This window comes from Bubalus bubalis, chromosome 10 (assembly GCF_019923935.1).
Source record: "Bubalus bubalis isolate 160015118507 breed Murrah chromosome 10, NDDB_SH_1, whole genome shotgun sequence".
Taxonomy (NCBI): Eukaryota; Metazoa; Chordata; class Mammalia; order Artiodactyla; family Bovidae; genus Bubalus; species Bubalus bubalis.
Genome location: NC_059166.1, coordinates 23,326,969 through 23,334,821, shown reverse-complemented (window position 1 = coordinate 23,334,821; position 7,853 = coordinate 23,326,969).

Sequence of the window (7,853 nt, the reverse complement as noted above, 5' to 3'; positions counted from 1 at the left end):
CAGAGTCATGCAGACTCGGATTTATTGAAATGGAAGTGCTGAGGAACATTGAAGACATCCCCATGGAAACATCCAAAGACATTTGGACACTTTGCCTCCTCATCAACTAAACAATGAAAATTTTTGAGACAGATGACCCTAATTTCCAGTACAATTCAAAGGATTTTGGAGTAATAACACATGTCTGTGTTTGCAACAGGGAGTTTTGCCAGGAAGGAGGTAGCCATCTTATGTCCAAGCTTCACTGAAAATGTACATTTTGAGGCACTTCCCTGGTGGTCCAGTGGTTAAGACTCTGTGCTTCCAATGCAGGGGGTGCAGGTTCTATCCCTTGTTGGGGCATTAAGATCCCACATGCTGCACTGCATGACCAATAGAAAAAAAGAAAGAAAAGAAAATACACATTTTTAAAAGCTTCAGTCAAATCAATCCATGCAGTAATATTCTTTCAAGGGAATTTTGCATACATATGCAATCAAACCCAATGTAAAAGCTTTTAAAATGCTATCTCTGTTTTTATATACATACACAAGCATATTAATAAGTTTGATAGAATCATCTCAACATAGACATTTGCAAGAAAGAAATTCATTCATTTTCAAGCAGCACTAAATGTCCTGGGCCCTCAACCCTCTATCCTGCCTGAGCCAGACACCTTATTTCTTAGTCCTATTGAGGTTTAATATTTAATCCCATGCTTTTTGAAATCCAAACAGTCAAAACTTCTCCTCGCCCTGCCTTTCCCTGTGGCTGGGGGAGAGTGAAAGGAGCTCTGCTTACATAGCAAATGACATCAGACCTGGCAAGTCTCTGCTCTGCCTCTTAGTCTAACACCAAGGGGCTTAAGTGTTGGCTCCGGCTTTGAGTGGGGATGAAACTGTTCGCCCTTTAGGGAGCTCTGCCTGGGCCCACCCTCGCACAGTTCTCTGTCTCTGCTCCCCTATTCCCAAGGTGACAAGCAGCCCACCCAGAAGTTCTGCTTCTGTCCCGCCCAGCTGCCTCCCATGGCAGCATCCTTCAATACTGGCCAAGCCAAGGGGGGCAGCCCAGGTTGCTCTGCTCCAGCAGCACCAAATGCTCTGACACCACCCTACCTCCAACCCCGCAGCTCATGCTGAGGGTGGAGGGAACTTGGGAAACAGATTGCATCAGAAGAGGGAGGAACAAATAGGAGTTTCCCTGCTTCCTGTCTCCCAGATTCTCCAGTAAGGGAAAGAAGAAAAAGACATTTTAATACTTCAGAAACCTTCCTTCAGATGACTGATACCCCTGACTACCTAGTGTCCTTTACTGTATAAAGACCAAATAAATGGAATCTAAGAAACTTGATTCTGTTGGAGGCTTTCTGTCAGCAAAGCTCGCAATGTGGGACTGGCATCAAGAAGGCAGTTCTCAAAAGGTGAGACACTTGGCAGGTTTTATCCTGAACCGTGGATTCTGGTTGGCATTTCCAGGGAAGCACAAATGTCCTTCATCACCACTTTACCACTCTCTTTATATATACATAAATTTGGAATTTTTATATTACAAAATGGTTTTCCACAGACAGATCGCCTATAACATTGTGGCTGTAAGTGAGTTTTCCATTTAAACCCGCTGAGCTTGAGACTCTAATCTTGGCAATAGTTAAGTTATAATTTAGGAGGTTCCTATATTGATTTTGAGAATCTAGTTGAAAGTCCGGGATAAAAGTTTCTGAGAATTGAGCATGGTAGGGATAAGGGAGAATGTCCAAAAACAGAGTTTGCACTTGTGAGAGAAACTGGCAAACTGCAGCATATATTCTGCACTTAAAGTAGGAAATTAAGGCAAAGTTGAAAGAAAGTATCTGTGGGGAATTTCCACTTCCTGCCATGAGAAAGTGATAGCATCTGGAATTATCTCCCCCACAATTGTAAACTAGAAAAGATTGTTAAAATATAATAAAAGTACTGATTTTTGGACGTTGGTCAACAGAGCTGCTGAAGGCTATGATCCCTAAAGAAAGGGAAATTAACTATATGTGCCCTATGATGGCCTTGGCTTTCTGCCTGGAGGCAATTCCCAGATTATAGCCCTGGGAGTGGGAATCTGAACCAAAGTCCAGCTGTCTCACTAAACTAAGGAGTCCAGGGTTCAAGGAGACTGAAGTGGCTTGAATTGGTGGAAAGAGTATTGGACATGAAAGCTCTAAAAAGAAGGGGCTCGAGGAATCTGCATAGAGTTTCCTCTAGTCTCAGTCTTCACATGAATACAGTGAAGTTCTACAGTTTGAGAAAAAGAACAATTAATGAGGATCTGTAAGCTGATTAGGGGCTTCCCAGGTGGTGCTAGTGGTAAAGAACCCACCTGCCAATGCAGGAGATGCAAGAGACATGAGTTCAATCCCTGGGTCAGGAAGATTCCCTGAAGGAGGCCATGGTAACCCACTTCAGTATTCTTGCCTGGAGAAGCCTATGGACAGAAGATCCTGGCGGTTACAGTCCATTGAGTCACAAAGAGTTGGACTTGACTGAAGCGACTGAGCATACACGCATGTAAGCTGAATAAATCCAAGAGCTCGTGTAAGGCCAGGACTAATTCATATTCCCACTAGCCAGAGTAAATAGACCTCATTGAACAGAAGGAGCTTGAAGGGTCAGGTTGAGTCACAGACCTTGAATAAATTTTATTCAAGTCCCACTCTTTAAAAGCATTAAAAGTAACTTCAAAATTATTTAACTCAGAAACTTAACTGCCTGAGAGAAAAAGCACAATGATCTTTAACCAAGAGCAAAACAAACAAAAATCCAGCACTCAAGACAAAATTTATCATAATTATAAATATACTCTATATGTCAAGAAGTCACCCAGAAATCTGACATAACTGGGAGACAAAGGGAAGATGCAAAAAAAAAAAAAATACAAGCAAAACTTTTGGGTATGAAAAATATACTGACTGGGATTAACAGAAGATTAGGGAATGTATGAGGAAAAAGATCTGTGAATGTGAAGGCATTGCAATCGAAATTATGCATCCTGAAGCACAGAGAATAGGAAGACGGGGGTGGAGGGTAGTGAACACAGTCTCAGTGACTTGTGGAACAATATATAATTGAAGAATTATCTTTAAAGAAGAAGAAAAGAGATGGGGAGGAAGCAGAAAATAATACTTGAATAAATAATAACAAAAATTTTTCCAGTTTTGTTGAAAACTATAATGTCGCAAATCTGAGCTCAATAAATCCCTTGCTGGATAAAAACAAACAAACAAACAAACAAAAAAAAAGAAAATTACATCAAGAGAAATAATAATCATGTTACTGAAAACACATCATAAACAGAAAATCTTCAAACCATCCATAGAAAAAAGTCAGATTACATAGTAAGATTACATCTAAGAATCACAGATTTCTTCTCACAAACTATGCAAGTCCAAAGAAATGGAAGGACATCATTAAAGTGCTGAGAGAAAATAATTGTCAGCCTAGAGTTACATATCCAGACAGATACATTTCCAAAATTAAGGCAAAATTAAAAACATTTTTGAGACAAAAGTTGAAAAAATCTGTCATCAACACGACATTGGCAGTATAGGCAGAAGGCAAGTGATACCAGATGAGAATTTGAGTGTCCACACTGGATGAAAAACATTAAATGCCACAAATGTGTGGTTAAATGTGGTTAAATATCATTTTTCTCATATTATTATCTCTTTAAAAGATAGTGTTTAATCAATATGTTGTGGGTTTAAAGCACATATAGCAGTAAAACCTATGAAAACTTATAGCACAAGGGATGGGACGAGGAAACTTTGTAAGATTCTTCCATTATTCAGAAATCAGTATAGTGTTTTTGAAGACAAACTCTTATAAATTAAAGATGTAATTTGAAGGCAGCTACTAAAAAAAAGGAGATATGGCTAATAAACCCAATTGTGAGGATAAATGTTAGTCATTCAGTTGTGTCCGACTCTTTGCCACCCCATGGACTAAAGCTAACCAGGCTCCTCTGTCCACGGAATTCTCCAGGCAAGAATACTAGAGTGGGTTGCCATTCCCTTCTCCAGGGGATCTTCCCCCAGTAAATTGAACCCGGGTCTCCTGCATTGCAGGCAGATTCTTTACCATCTGAGCCGCCAGGGAAGCCCCTGGGGATAAAATGGAATACTGAAAAGCCCAGTTATCAAACTGTTCTGTATCTTGATTGTAGGGATGAATCATTATGTGTATGCAAGTATTAAAACTCATCAAATTCACATTTTCAGAGAATGTAGTTTATCATACATAAATCATTTCTCAATAGTAATAAAAATAACCTAATGGAAAGCAAGAAAATGGGAGAAGCATAAAACAGATGGGACAAATAGAAAATAAATCATAAGATTATAGGTTTAAACCCAACCTTTTAATAATTTCATGAATCTATTTCTATAAGAGATAGGAATCTTCTGGCTGAGAAACATGGTAAGACCAAACTATAATCTGCCTACAAGAAATTAATTTTTAAAATAAAGTTACAGGCTAAAAATAAAAGGATTAAAAAGATACACCATGCACCACTAGTCATAAGAAAGCTGAAGTAGCTTAATAACTGACAAAATAAACTTCATAACAAAGAACACTAACAAGAGAAAAGCAGAACATGTAATGATAAAAGAGCTAATTCATCAAAAAGACATAACAACCCTAAATGTGTGTGCAACTAACAATTGTTTTAAAATGTAAGGTAAAGCCTCATAGTTTTGAAAAAGAAATTAGCAAATTCATAATTATAGTTGGATATGTCAGTACTCTCAGTAATTGATAGAACAATTAAATAAGGTATCAGTAAGGATATAGAAGCTTCCCAGGTGTGCTACAGCTAAAATAGTGCTTCGAAGAAAATGCGTATCTACAAATAACTATTTTAGAAAAAAAAGTTCTAAAATCAATGCTCTAATATTCTGCCTTGAGGTAAAAGAAGAAATCAAAACAAACCTAAAGTTTAAGACAGAAGGAACTATTAAGAACAAAAATGAACAAAACAGAAAATGAACAAGCATAGAGAAATTCAAAGAAACTAAAAAATGATTCTTAAATAATTCTTAAATATCAGTAAAATTGATAACCTTCTGGCTAAACAGATCAATAAAGAAGACAAATATTTACCAGTATTAGGAGTGAAAAGTGGGAAATTTTGCCCTACATTAGAAACATATAAACATTAAAAAGGTAATTAGAGAATATTATAAGCAAATTTGATCAGATCAGATCAGATCAGATCCGATGAGCAAATTTATGCCAATAATTTAAATTGAGGTAAAATAGACAAATTTCTTGATAAGCAAAAATTACCAAATGGACTCCAGAAGAAATGGAAAACCTGAATACCCTATAAAAATTGAATAAATTTAATTCCTGACTCAATTCTCACCAAGATAATTCTAGGCCCAGGAGGCTTTACTTCTTTACTAGAAAATTCTACGAAACATTTAAGAAATAATACAATCACCACTTTCAAGAAGTATCTCACAGAATGGGGGTTGCCGGAAGTGGGGAGTGGAGGATGGAGGAAATGAGTGCAAGTGGTCCCAACTTCCAATTATCAGATAAATCAGACTGGGCAATGTAATGTACCACATTGTAACTGTAGTTAACAATGCTCTATTGTGTGCTTGAAAGAGAGTAAATCTTAAAAATTCTTATCACAAAAAAATATATTGTAACTCTGTGAGGTGATGGATATTAACTTATTGTGCTAATTATTCTGCAGTATATACATACATCATTATGCTATACACCTTGAACTAATATGATGTTATATATCAATTATATATCAATAAAACTGGGAGAAAACATTTCAAGAAGAATAGCAATCCTGTATAAACACTTAAAGACCACAGAGGAAGGAGGAACACTTTCTAGCTCGTTCTGATAGGCCAGCATCACCCTGACATCCAATACTGCCCTTAGATACCAGCAAGCAGGTCTTAGCTCTGGACTCTGAAGCCTCAGGAAGCCCCACACTTTGGGAGGGGAGGGCACTCCTTAAGATTTTCTGAGTCCCCTGGTGTCTGGGATCAGTTGAGGTTAGCAATGACACCCAGGCAGAGTGCCTTGAGCCTGGACCCTCATGAGTCCTGGTCCCACGTTTTTTCTTACCTGACGCTCTACTATTCACCTGGGCTCAATTATATGCCACATTTGCCTATGGGATTCACACCTATAGGGTCAACACAAGAGCCTGTGGCAAGGTTCCCAGGGCCCGTGGCAAGGTTCCAGTTCCAGGAAGGTGGACTGGCAAGCAGATTGCTCCCCTTGTCTAATACAATATTGCTTTTGAGGGGTCATGAAATATTGGGCCTCCAGAATGAAGCTGATACGATAATTTTTTTCTGGCTGTGCTTGTGACATCTTGTTTCCCTAATCAGGGATTGAACCCACGCCCCCTGCGTTAGAAGCATGGAGTCTTACCCACCGGACCGCCAGGGATGTCCTTGATATGCTGATTTTGACTGACTTATGTCAGACACATTGGGCTTCCCAGGTGGCCCTAGTGATAAAGAACCAGAAACTCTGGTTGGATCCCTGGGTCAGGAAGATCCCCTGGAGAAGGGAATGGCTACCCACTCCGTATTCTTGCCTGGAGAATCCCATGGACAGAGGAGCCTGGTGGGCTATATAGTCCATAAGGTCGCAAAGAGTTGGACACAACAAAAGTGACTTAGCATGCACGTGTGTCAGACACATAACAGGTTTAGATCTCTGGGCTACTAAGAGTTCACTGCCAACCCTTGGGTTTGAGTCACATATTTGGACTAATGCCTCGACTTTCACTCACCTACATTCTGACAACTGTGTTGTTCACGAGTCCAGCCCCAGAAGGAAGCAGGTGTCCTTTCCCTGTGGTGGCAAGAGTGCTTTACCCCTCGCACTCCCCTCTCTGGCCTCGGGGTTGGTCACCCACTCTCTTCTGCAGGCTTCAGATGACATGTCAGGCTGTCCTCTGGGAGTGGTTGTACCTGTCTCCTGTCTCCTCTGGGAGCTTGAAAATCACTGCTCAGCACACCCATTGCCTTTCTGATTGATTTCTCCCTCTCACCTCTGACTAGTGTGGCCCTGCTGCCGCTGGGGTTTAGTCCTGCCAGATGATCAGGGAACATTCCTTATACAAAAAGGGATGGCCTTTCTTGCTTTCCCACAGGCCCCCACGTCTCTTCCCAGCTAGTGGCAGTGTCTGGAAAACAGCCGTGTGGTCAACACTGGGGAAGATTGCATTCTAAAAATGCACTGATTACAGTCTAAAGACTTACATCTAGGCTCTGAAATTCCAAACTGTACATTGAGCACCATCAAAAAAAGAAAGATCATTCACATTTCCCTGCATACTTGGGGTGAGACTTGTGTTTGTGGTCATCATCCACAAAGTATAGTAATAACTGTTATTGTGTCTCATTGGAAGCTGGTATTCAAGGGTGGTAGATGGGTCATGTGACATTGTGAGTTAATGGTGTGATCAGCATTAAATAAAAGGTAGTAGTAGAGAATTGCAGAGGTAATTCTGCAAACAGGTTCCAGCTTTATGAGTAATACTAGCATTGCTATTTCATTTCTGGTAGTGAGGTAGGACATAAACCAGAAATGATGCATTTGATAATAAAGAACTGGAAGAAATGGTTCCTGGACTTAAATTCGAAGAGCTGGATAATAGAAAAGAAACCTCCTGTGCACCAACAAGACAATACACAAATACATAAACATCTCTTTTCTACCTATGCATCACATAGGCTCATGGGTTTTGTAGTAAATTTTTAATCAAATTATTTATATAGACAAAGACCTGGCAAAAAAAAAAAGAATGTCTGGAGCCTCACACAGTCTAGCGAGTAACAAACCAAATACATCAAACAGAAA